General features: G+C 42.4%; 1 long non-coding RNA gene across 1 annotated transcript; it reads right to left on the bottom strand.

The window, feature by feature from the left end:
- Positions 1–1,440: 1,440 nt before the first annotated feature.
- LOC110192834 (uncharacterized) lies at positions 1,441–9,579 on the bottom strand. Its single transcript, XR_002320270.2, has 4 exons — positions 9,514–9,579; positions 7,265–7,468; positions 6,709–6,825; positions 1,441–3,998 (listed from the first exon to the last, which is right to left on the bottom strand). It is a non-coding gene; the product is annotated as an uncharacterized LOC110192834 (long non-coding RNA).
- Positions 9,580–9,946: the final 367 nt, after the last annotated feature.

Raw genomic sequence — 9,946 nt, 5'->3', positions numbered from 1 at the left:
TAGTTCGTTCCTGATTCCTGCCTTATTTTTAAGAACCTTAAGCCCTCGGCCCTTAGGTTCATAGATTCGAGAGTTGGAAGGGGATCTATTGTAACCTGTAACTAAGCAGAATTCCTTCCTCGTCCCATCCTCTGCTTGAGCTCACTATCTCCTGAGGGAACTCATTCCGTTGTTGGACGGTTCAGATTGTTAGGAAATTCTCCTTACATGGAGCTGAAATCTGTCTTCTCAAATACCTTCCCCACCATTAGGCAGTGCCCTTTTGGGACCAAGTGGAGCAAGCCAGACCTTTCTTCCATATAGCAGTCCCTCTCTTGGTCACCAGGGGGCAGGCTCCTTCAGCTTAGCACTAGAGAAGTTTCCAGAGGTCCTGCAGAACAGTTGTTTGGGGGAATTATCCACATGGCTAGTGGTATTTTTCCACTTTGCTGACTAGGGTACCTGGCTCATTCGGGAGGCATCCTGGGACGGAGGAGACACTGACCTTGGCTTCCCCAGCTGGTGGTCATTCGAGATCTTCACTTGATCTGTTGTCCTCAGCCCCTCTGCTCCATCTGTCCCTTCATGAAGGGTCTGGTTTCCTACCACAATCCCTTGGCTCTGCTTCCCCAGGTCCTGGGTGGGTCATGGTCATTTCTGTAACTAGCATAAGCTTGGTTATCTAAGCTCTCAGCTGGAGGGAGAAAATAGAGCTGGAAGGGATTCTGGAGACCTAATCCAATCCTTTTCCTCTTAGTATATAGGTCCCTTACCCTAAATCCACCCTCATCTTATCTTCTCCAACCCCCTCATTTTCATAGCATCAAGAGTTAGGAGGGAGCTGGGAGGCCATCTAGTTCAATCCTACATGTTACAGATGAAGAGAAAGCCTAGGGCCCAGGAAGTTGAAGTATCTTGCTCAAGATAGCACAGATAATAAATGTCAAAGGTGGGATTTGAACCTAGGTCCTCTGACTCCAGAGCCAGGGTCTTTTTTCCCTCATGGTTCTGCCTATTATGAGCAGCATCTCTAGTCGGGTAGAAAAACTAAGGCCTAGTAAAGTAAAGCAGCCAAACACTGATCAGTTAGAAGTGACTGTTTTAGGTCCATCCCTTGATAAGTGTTTAATGATGCATTTAACTAGAAGAACTTGTGTGGTTCCTTTTGTAGCTTCCTTATCCCAGGGAATCAGCATGCCTGTGTCAGACATCCCTCCAGGTGATGTAGCTTAGGAATTTATTCATCTAGTTTAAAAAAAAATCAGTTTTTGTTGATTTTGCTTAAATTTTCCCCATCTCTTCCTTCTCATAATAAAGCTATTCTGTATAACAAAGTACATTTTTAAAAAGAGGAATGAAAAAAATCAGCAAAACTGATCAATGTGTTTAAAAAAATCAGAAATTATATGCGATGTTCCATACCCACAGACCTCCCACTTCTTCAGAGGAGTAGGAGTTCTCATATCTCTAATTTGGGGCCATTCTTGTTCTTTGTAATTTTAAAATAATCGCTTTCAATTGTTTTGTGATTCTTCTTTCCATTTGTGGTGTTATAGTCATCGTATACATTGTTTTCTTGCCTCTGCTGATTTCATTCCGTATCAGTTCGATTAAGTCTTTCCATGCTTTATTTTATTCATCATACTCAATTTCTTACGAGGTAGACATATTCCATTAATTCATGTACTATCATTTATTTAACTGTTCCCCATTCATCGGACATCTGCTTTGTTTCCAGTCCTGTGCAATCACAGAAAGTGCTGCTATAAATATGTTAGTGTATACTGAAATTTTCTTTTTATCTGTGACCTCCTTGGTATAGGAAAATCTCTGGGTCAAAGAGAGTGGACATTTTAGTCACTTTATTTGTATAATTCCAAAATACTTTCCACAATGGTTGTACTAAATGCACTAGTGTGCTTATCTTCCCACAACCTCTCCAGCATTGACTATTCCCGTCTTTTGTCATCTTTGCCAATTGACTGGATATGAAGTCAAATCAAGGGTTGTTTGATTTGCATTTATTTTATTATTAATGTTTCACAGCCTTCTTTCACGTGACTCTTAAGAGCTGGTGAGTCTTTTAAGAACTATTTGTTCCCATCCTTTGACCACATATGCATTGGGAAATGGCTTTTGGTCTTTAACGTGGCACCTTCCAAAAATCTTAATGCGGTTTCAGGAAACTACACTAAGACTTTTGGCACACCATGTGTATCTGTTAGTTATTTAATATTACCTTAGATACCAAAATATTATCTTAAGAAATTTGATACTAACTTTTTTTTTTGCCCTTGGCCACATTCATTCTTATCCCAGATGTATTAATTTTGTTTGTGCAGAAGCTTTTCAGTTTCATGTCATCCCAATGATCGGTTTTATCTTTTGTAATTTATTCATCCAACTCTAAACAGCCCTGGGTTCTACTCCCCAACCTCACATGTAGCAGGAAAAAAGATTGCACAGAACCTTAGAGTTAGAAGGAAACTCAAAGACCAGTAAGTGTGTGAGCAAGAATCCTCTCTGTAGTGTCCTTGACAAAAGGTAGTCAGTCTGTACTTGAAAACTTCCAGTGAGCTCACTGTGCTGAAGCAGTGCATTCCACTTTAGGTAACTTTAATTCTCAAACCTTTTTTTTTCCCCCTTACATTAAGCTAAAATCTCCTGCAACGTTCACCTGTTTGTCCTGTTCCATCCATTCCATCTTCTGGGGCCAGGCAGAACGAGTCTCGTGCTTCTTCCACATGATAGCTCTTACAGTACTTTGAATCCAACTCTGTGAAGTTTCTCTTGTTTCCTCTTCTCCAGGCTAGCATTGCTGGTTTTTTCAGCTCTTTTGGCATGGTTTCGAGTTCCCTTCCACTCCTCTGCTGCAGTTTGTTCATGACCACCTATTGCTTAGTGAATGAACAATCATTTTTGACAGGGTTTTTTCTACTGGCAGGTTGGGGAACACCTAGATTTCAGCTAAGCATTTGACAAAGTCTCTCCATACATCCTTGAGATCAAGATGGATTGTATGATTAAAATACAGTCAGGTGGATTAAGAAGTAGTAGATGACCACAGTTAATGACTTATGTACTCAGTGGTGAATAGATGTTAACTTGGAGAGGAGTCTCTAGTGGTGCACCTCAGGGACTGGCGTGGGCTCTGTTCTAGTCAATATTTTTGGTAATTCCTTGGATGAAAACAGGTGGCCCACTTAGTCTGCAGATGACAAAGTTGGGATGGATAGTTCAAAAGGATAGATGAGTCAAGATCCAAATGTGTCTGTACAGGTTAGAACAGTGAGCCAAAACTAATATGGCTGAAGTTAAAAGGGGTAATAATAATAATACTACCAGATATTTATATGGCATTTTCAAGCTTGCAAAGCACTTACTGACATTATCTCATCTAAGGCTCCCAACAACCCTATGAGGTAGGCACTTCAGATATTAATTGGCACCATTTAATGATGAGGAGGTTGAGTTTCAGAAAAGTGAAAGCACCTTGCTCGCAGTGACACTACCAGCATCAGAGGCAGAATCCGAACCTAGGCCTTCCCTACTGCGAGTCCTGGACCTTCTGCAGAATACGATAATAAACTGGACCATTCTGTAGTGCCTCCTCTAGGCAATACCTTGTGACGCAAAGCCCTCCAAACTGCCAGTCTTTCCCTTTGACCATTTGACAACAACCAGCCCTAGCTACTTTTAACCCTTTTCTCCTGGAGAAATGTGTGGGATCTTTGCAACTGCTTCATAAAAATGCCTTTTGTCTAGATTGTGTTGATTTCAGGTCACTATTATTTCTGGTCCGGAAAGAATCTGGATCTCACTAGGGGAGGGGGCTCCTGATGTCTCGGAGCTTGGAACAAAGTCTGAGTCATACACAGTTGTGGCCAGTAATCTCATGGATCTTGTGTAGAATCACACTCTTGTGTGACGTGGTGAATCTTTTGCCAGCTCTGCCATCAGCTGTGTTGTGTTCAGCCACTGTTTGGCCAGAGACTGACCCTCTGTGTGCCAGCATTGCCCTGGATAGAGAAAAGAGGAAACCATCTTCATTACTCTGTGTTCCAGAGAACAGTGTGAAGGGGACTAATGGGGGCACATCCTTCCTCCTCCGTCTGCTGACGAACTTTGGGCTTGAGTGGTTTTGAAAAGAGAAAGAAAGGGGGTTGTTCTCTGTATCTCAGCCCTCACTCATCACCACTCTCCCAATTAGAACTACTTGCCTGTCATGCTGGGCCTATAATTTCTGGGGAGTGTCATTCCATTTGGAGCTGCCTGTCCCAGCCACTTGCCTTTGGAGTCTGAAATGGTTTCACCAATGAAAGGTACCCCACCCACTTGTGGGAAATGGGAGGCAGTGTGACCTTGGACTGTTTCTGATACTGGAGGCTTAGTATGGATAAAAAAAGGTAGCCAGAGGTATGTGTTGTCTACATGGCTGTGGCTTTTCTGGCCTCTAATTACTAGGTGGGGGGTGCAAACTGGAGTAGGGAACAAGGCAGCAGTTAAGACCCTCCTGTATTTCCATTTCATGAGAGTATTCTGGATTAATGCACTGAGAATGAAGGTGGTAGGACTGAGAGGCCCGTGGGGGGAGAATAGGGAGAATCACCGTTCAAGTCCACCCTGAGGGGCTACCACTTTAGCAGTGCAGGCCTCTTCCCGGCAAGGTTGTCACTCCATGCAGCCTTATGTGGTGGAAAGAGCCCTGGATTTGAGTCTTAGATCTACCGCTTTCTGCCTTTAGGCAAGCCTCAGCCTTTCAGGACAGACATGTCTGTCTATAAAATGAAGGGATTGGTCTAGATCAGGGATGGGGAACCTGCGATCTCGAGGCCACATGTGGCCCTTTAGGTCCTCAGGTGTGGCCCTTTGACCGAATCCCAACTTCACGGAACAAATCCCCTTAGTAAAAGGATTTCTTCTGTAAAACTTGGACTAGATGGTCTCTGATGCCCTTGCCAGCTATAAATGCTGTGATCTATGATTAGGAAAGGGAGAAATTAAGGGAGCCTTGGTGTGAAAACTGATTCTCACTCTTAGTTAGTAGCTGTCACCTAGGGCAAGTCACACCCTCTAATGTTGACCTCATATCTAAAGTAAGGATAACAATCTCTGACCTGTCCAATTGCTCTGAACATTGATGTAACTAGAACTGTTGAGCAAAACAGTTTTCATTTTAGGCACAAGGATTTAGACACACCCCTTTTCTCTTCCCCACCATAGATTTGTAGACTATCAGAGCTAGAAAAGACCTTAAAACAGAATGTTGGAGCTGGAAAGGATCTTAGAACATAGAGCTACTGTAGAATGTTACAGGTAGAAGGAACCTTGGAACATAAAACAGAGCAGGAAGAGGCCTTAGATCCTAGAAAATGGAACAGAATGTTAGCACTCACGTAGTCCATCAGTGTAGCCCTCCCTCATTTTCTAGAGGAGGACACTGAGAAGTAGAAAGTGATTTGCACAAAGTCACATAGAGGCTTAGTATCCAACTAACTAGAACTTAAGTCTTCTGACTCCCAGGCCAGTGTTCTGTTCACCCTGCCACGCTGGGACCCATTTGATATTTTAGTGTGATTGGGGTAGGTAGTGGGGAGATTGGTGAGTCTAAATCCCGGTTGGCCCAAATCAGCCACCCCCTTCCCCCTTTTGAATCACTGGAGGGAAGGGTCAGAACAGTCAGGGGCCAGAGAGGGAGTGAAACACAGCTGGTCCCCATGGCTCTATTCTCTGTCTTTCCACAGTTTGGCTGCAGTGTGAGCGAAGGGGGGAGGTGTGTGGGTGGGGGAGGTGTCGGCCAGGAATAGGTCTAAAGACTGAAGCCATTCAGCTGTTTTTTGAAAGCAGATGGGGAGGAAAGAAAAGCAACTCCAAATAAATGCAAGGAGGTCGCTGGCTGGCTTGAATGCCTTTTGCACAGCAGACTCACTGCCAACCTTTGGGGCCTAGTTGAGATCTCCCTTCCCCGGCTAGGACCTGTGCTGCATGTTTTCTTGGCCAACTAGGCTCTCAGTCAACAAGTTTATTGAGTGCTTACTTTGTGCCCATCTCTGTGGCTGGACTCTTGCACAGGCAGGATGGTTTTGAGGGGCTCTGGAAAGGCTTGACTGAAATCTCACACTTCTCTGTCTGAAATCTCCATCACCAGAACCTTAGTCCTCTGGATTAGGCGATAGTGCAGTATGAGGAAAGAAAACTAGACATGGAGTCAAAAGATCTGGGTTAGAATCCTCACTCTGTCATTTATTAGATTGGCAAGATTCTTGCCCTCTCTGAGCCTCAGTTTCCTCATCAGTATAATGAAAGTCATTGGTTTAGATCATGGTTCTTTTTTCCATTTCTTGGACCCGTTTGGCAAGCTGGTGAAGCCATCTCAGAATAATGTGTAAGATACATGGGACTGATGATACAAAAAACTTCTGTAGCAATACAGTTATCAAAATGTGTATTTTTTTTGAAGTTTGCAGGCCCAATGTTACCACTTGAGATGATCTCTAAAATCCATTCCAACTCAAAAACCCTATGGTTCCATGATTGCATTAAAATGCAGATCTCCCTGAAAGATACTATCTGTCCACTAACTCCTTTTGTGACTCTCTGGGCCTCAGTTTCCCTATATTTAAAATGAAGGGGTTGAACTTAATGACACCTGAAACCCCTTCCAGTTCTGTCAGAGTTGGAACCAGATATTTAAAGGCCCAGCATTCATTTTATAGAGTGGAGACTCACCTAGGTTTCTTCATTGTTCTTCAGCCATACTAGGCTGCTTCTCAGGTCTTCAGAGCTCTCAAATTTTGTCTTTCTTCTTCCTTCCATAACTTTCAGTTACCAAGACAACTGGTGGCTCTGTGGACAGAATGCTGTACCTGAAGATGGAAAGACTGAGTACAAATCTTAGCCCAAGCACTACTGGCTTCTGCCCATTTCCTTATATGTAAAATGAGGATAATAATAGCACCCACCTTCCAGGGTTGTGAGGATAAAATGAGATAATATTTGTAAAGAGCTCTGTAAATCTTAAAGTACAGCATATAAATGCTATAATAATATGATAATAATCCTTATCAGATGTATCCTCAGGAAGCATCTAAATTCATTCAAATTCAGATGTATGGTAGAACCCCATTTTAGGTACCAGGCTTTGAGCTAAGTGGATGAAATGGAATATTGGCATTCCAGCCACCACTTGGAGAGGGGTGGGGAGGATATTAAGGATGTTTTGGGCTTAGGAGCCTTCTCATGATCCCAGTAATCCTATAACTAGGCAGCAGCCCACTACACTTACTTGTCTTCTCTTTCCTTCTTCTGTGGCTTGAGGCATTTTCAGTGGTCAGCCATGTGGGAAACTTGGAGCTGAGGCATTGTGGAGATTAATCTCACCAATTTTCTCAGCCCCTAAGGCAGAAAGAGGCTTGTTGGCCTTTTGCTGAAGGTAGCGTCCCGTTCTTCCTCACTCATGCAAAATAAATTTTCATTTCTCGTTATAACTCTACAAAAAAGAAACATAGACCATTAGAGCTGGAAGGGACCTTAAAACGAAGAAGCACAGAACTTTAGAGCTGGGAAAGGCCTTAGAGAGCAGCCAGTTCTCTCGTTTTACAGAGGAGGAAGTGGAGGCTCACAAAATAGTAAGACAGTACCACAACTACACTAGATATTAAGTATTGTTACACCAATCTAAATTCCTTTCTCCAAGGGACATTTCTCATATAGGATTTCTGACTTAATGAGCCTTCCTATGGGCTCAAGGTACTACAGTATATGCCCATTTTACAGATGGGACATCTGAGACATGAATGGAAGACCCAGGAGTCATTATTTTGAAGGACAGAAGCTCAAACAGCGTAAGGACCATTTGGTATTGATGTTCTGTAGAACAGGTAGAAACCAGCCCTGCACTAGAAGGCAGGAAACTGAGAGGCTGGCTTGCAAAGTAATGGACAGTAGAGACCATTTTGCTTTTCTCTTTCTTTGTATCTGCAATGCCTAGAACACAGAAGTTGCTTAATATTTATTAATACTTTTAATTATTAATCTAAATTTAATTTTAATTATTAATCCAAATTAAATTTAAATTTATAAATACTTGCTTGATTCTAAGGCTTAACTGCCACTCGCTAGCAGTGGACATTTAACAGGTTGTTTAACCCCAGTTTCTTCATCCAAGAGAGAAAATTATCCTGGCTCCGCAGTGAGTATCAAATGAGTCAATGAATATGAAAGTACTTAGGAAAGAATAGCGTTTAATAAAATAAATACGGGATTCTTGCTAGGCCTTAATCAAGAACCAATCTTGACTTCTTGCTCCTCCCCTGAGTCGCTCTCGGTATCCTTGCCTATTGTAATGTTAGCCCACAGGTTTTTTCATTCACTTCCATGTTTAAGGTAACCTTTAGATCTCATTCAGGCTCCCAGTGAATCTCCTTTGATCTTTGGGGAGACATTGGTACCTATTTAGCAGGTTTTTTAAATGAGGGGATTGGACAAAATGATCCAACCTTTTATGTTTTTTGTCCTAAAGTCCCTTGTAGCTCAAACATTTCTGTAGAAAAATCTGTCCCTTCCCTCCCTCACATCAACCCAATCCTCCACCTGCTGACAGAAAAGATACATGTGATATATTTTATATGTAATATTACATATATGCATATACACATATTACATATACTTACATACATACATACATACATACATATACTCTCTTGCCTAAAATTTCACAATTAGAACTTCATTATGTTGGGACTTCAAAGCATTTCTGGTGCCTAAAGTCCTTCCATTAAAAAATGCGGGTACCTTAGGTATTAGTAAATAGCTTTTTAAACCAGCACCTTATTATCTTCTCAAGAGTTGTATAGTATAAAGAATGCTGGATTTGGGGGTTGGAGGACTCTGCAATTTACTGCCCATTTGTCCATTGGTAGTAAGTCACTTAATCTCTCTGGGCCTCAGTTCTTCAACTGTAAAATGGAAAGGTTAGATGAGATGACTTCTAACGTCCCTTTTGTCTCTCAAACCATGACCCTGTGATCTTATGACCTGTGATCCTGTGATCCCACTCATCTGACAGCAAGGCCCTAGAAAATAAGGTAAAGAATATATCAGTACCACAAAAAGAAAGGCAGCTCAGTCAGATGCTGGAGAGGTTGTAGCTAAGAGGAAACAGGTTGGGCTAGAACAGAGGAGGAGCTCATTTGGAATCTGGGAAGGCTTCGTGGTCCCACCTCAGCTTTCACCTTCATTGTGCCACCAGTAGCTTTCATGACAGTCCATGGCCTCTCCCAGTTGGATGCAGTTTACTGTAGAGGGAAAACTTAGCCTGTACCCTTTGGCTCAACCAATGAATATAGGTTTTTGAAACCCCAGGAGGAAGCAGAGAGGGTGTGCCAGTAGAAGAAGACCCAGCTACATTGGCCTCCCTCAATCTCCAAGGGATCTAGGCCAGGGAAAGGGGGTTGTGACCCATATAGGGGTGGGTAGATGACTAAGGCTTGGAGACAGAAGGCTGAAGAAATGCTGTTAATAGATAAAACATACCTCTCAGTGTTTTACAACCCTAAGCTATAACCTTGTTCACCCCACTGTAGTTACAGCTCCATAGAGAATTTAAAATTCAGAGATATCTAGCCCAATATACTCATTTGAAGAAAGGAGGAAACTGGAAGTTGAGAGAGGTTGTGTCATAGATAAGGTCACACTGGTGATAAGGAGAAGAGCTGAGATTCAAATCCAGATTTCAAACCTATTATGATGATGAAGATGAGTATCTTGTTCTGTTACGTCATGGCATCTACATCACAGGCCTGAGTAGTGTCTGTCTTTCCTGTTATCTTTTCTATGGGAATGTATCTTTATGTGTAAGGCACAGCCCTTAAAGGAAAGGATATCTTAGGAGGGTGTGTACAATGGAAAGAACTTGGAACTAGAAGTCAAGACTTTGGGACTCCCAATTAGGTAAGACATTTCTGCT

This window comes from Phascolarctos cinereus, unplaced genomic scaffold (genome assembly GCF_003287225.1).
Source record: "Phascolarctos cinereus isolate Bilbo 61053 unplaced genomic scaffold, phaCin_HiC Scaffold_2;HRSCAF=192, whole genome shotgun sequence".
In the NCBI taxonomy this organism is placed as follows: Eukaryota; Metazoa; Chordata; class Mammalia; order Diprotodontia; family Phascolarctidae; genus Phascolarctos; species Phascolarctos cinereus.
This window is presented reverse-complemented; position numbering and strand designations above follow the sequence as displayed.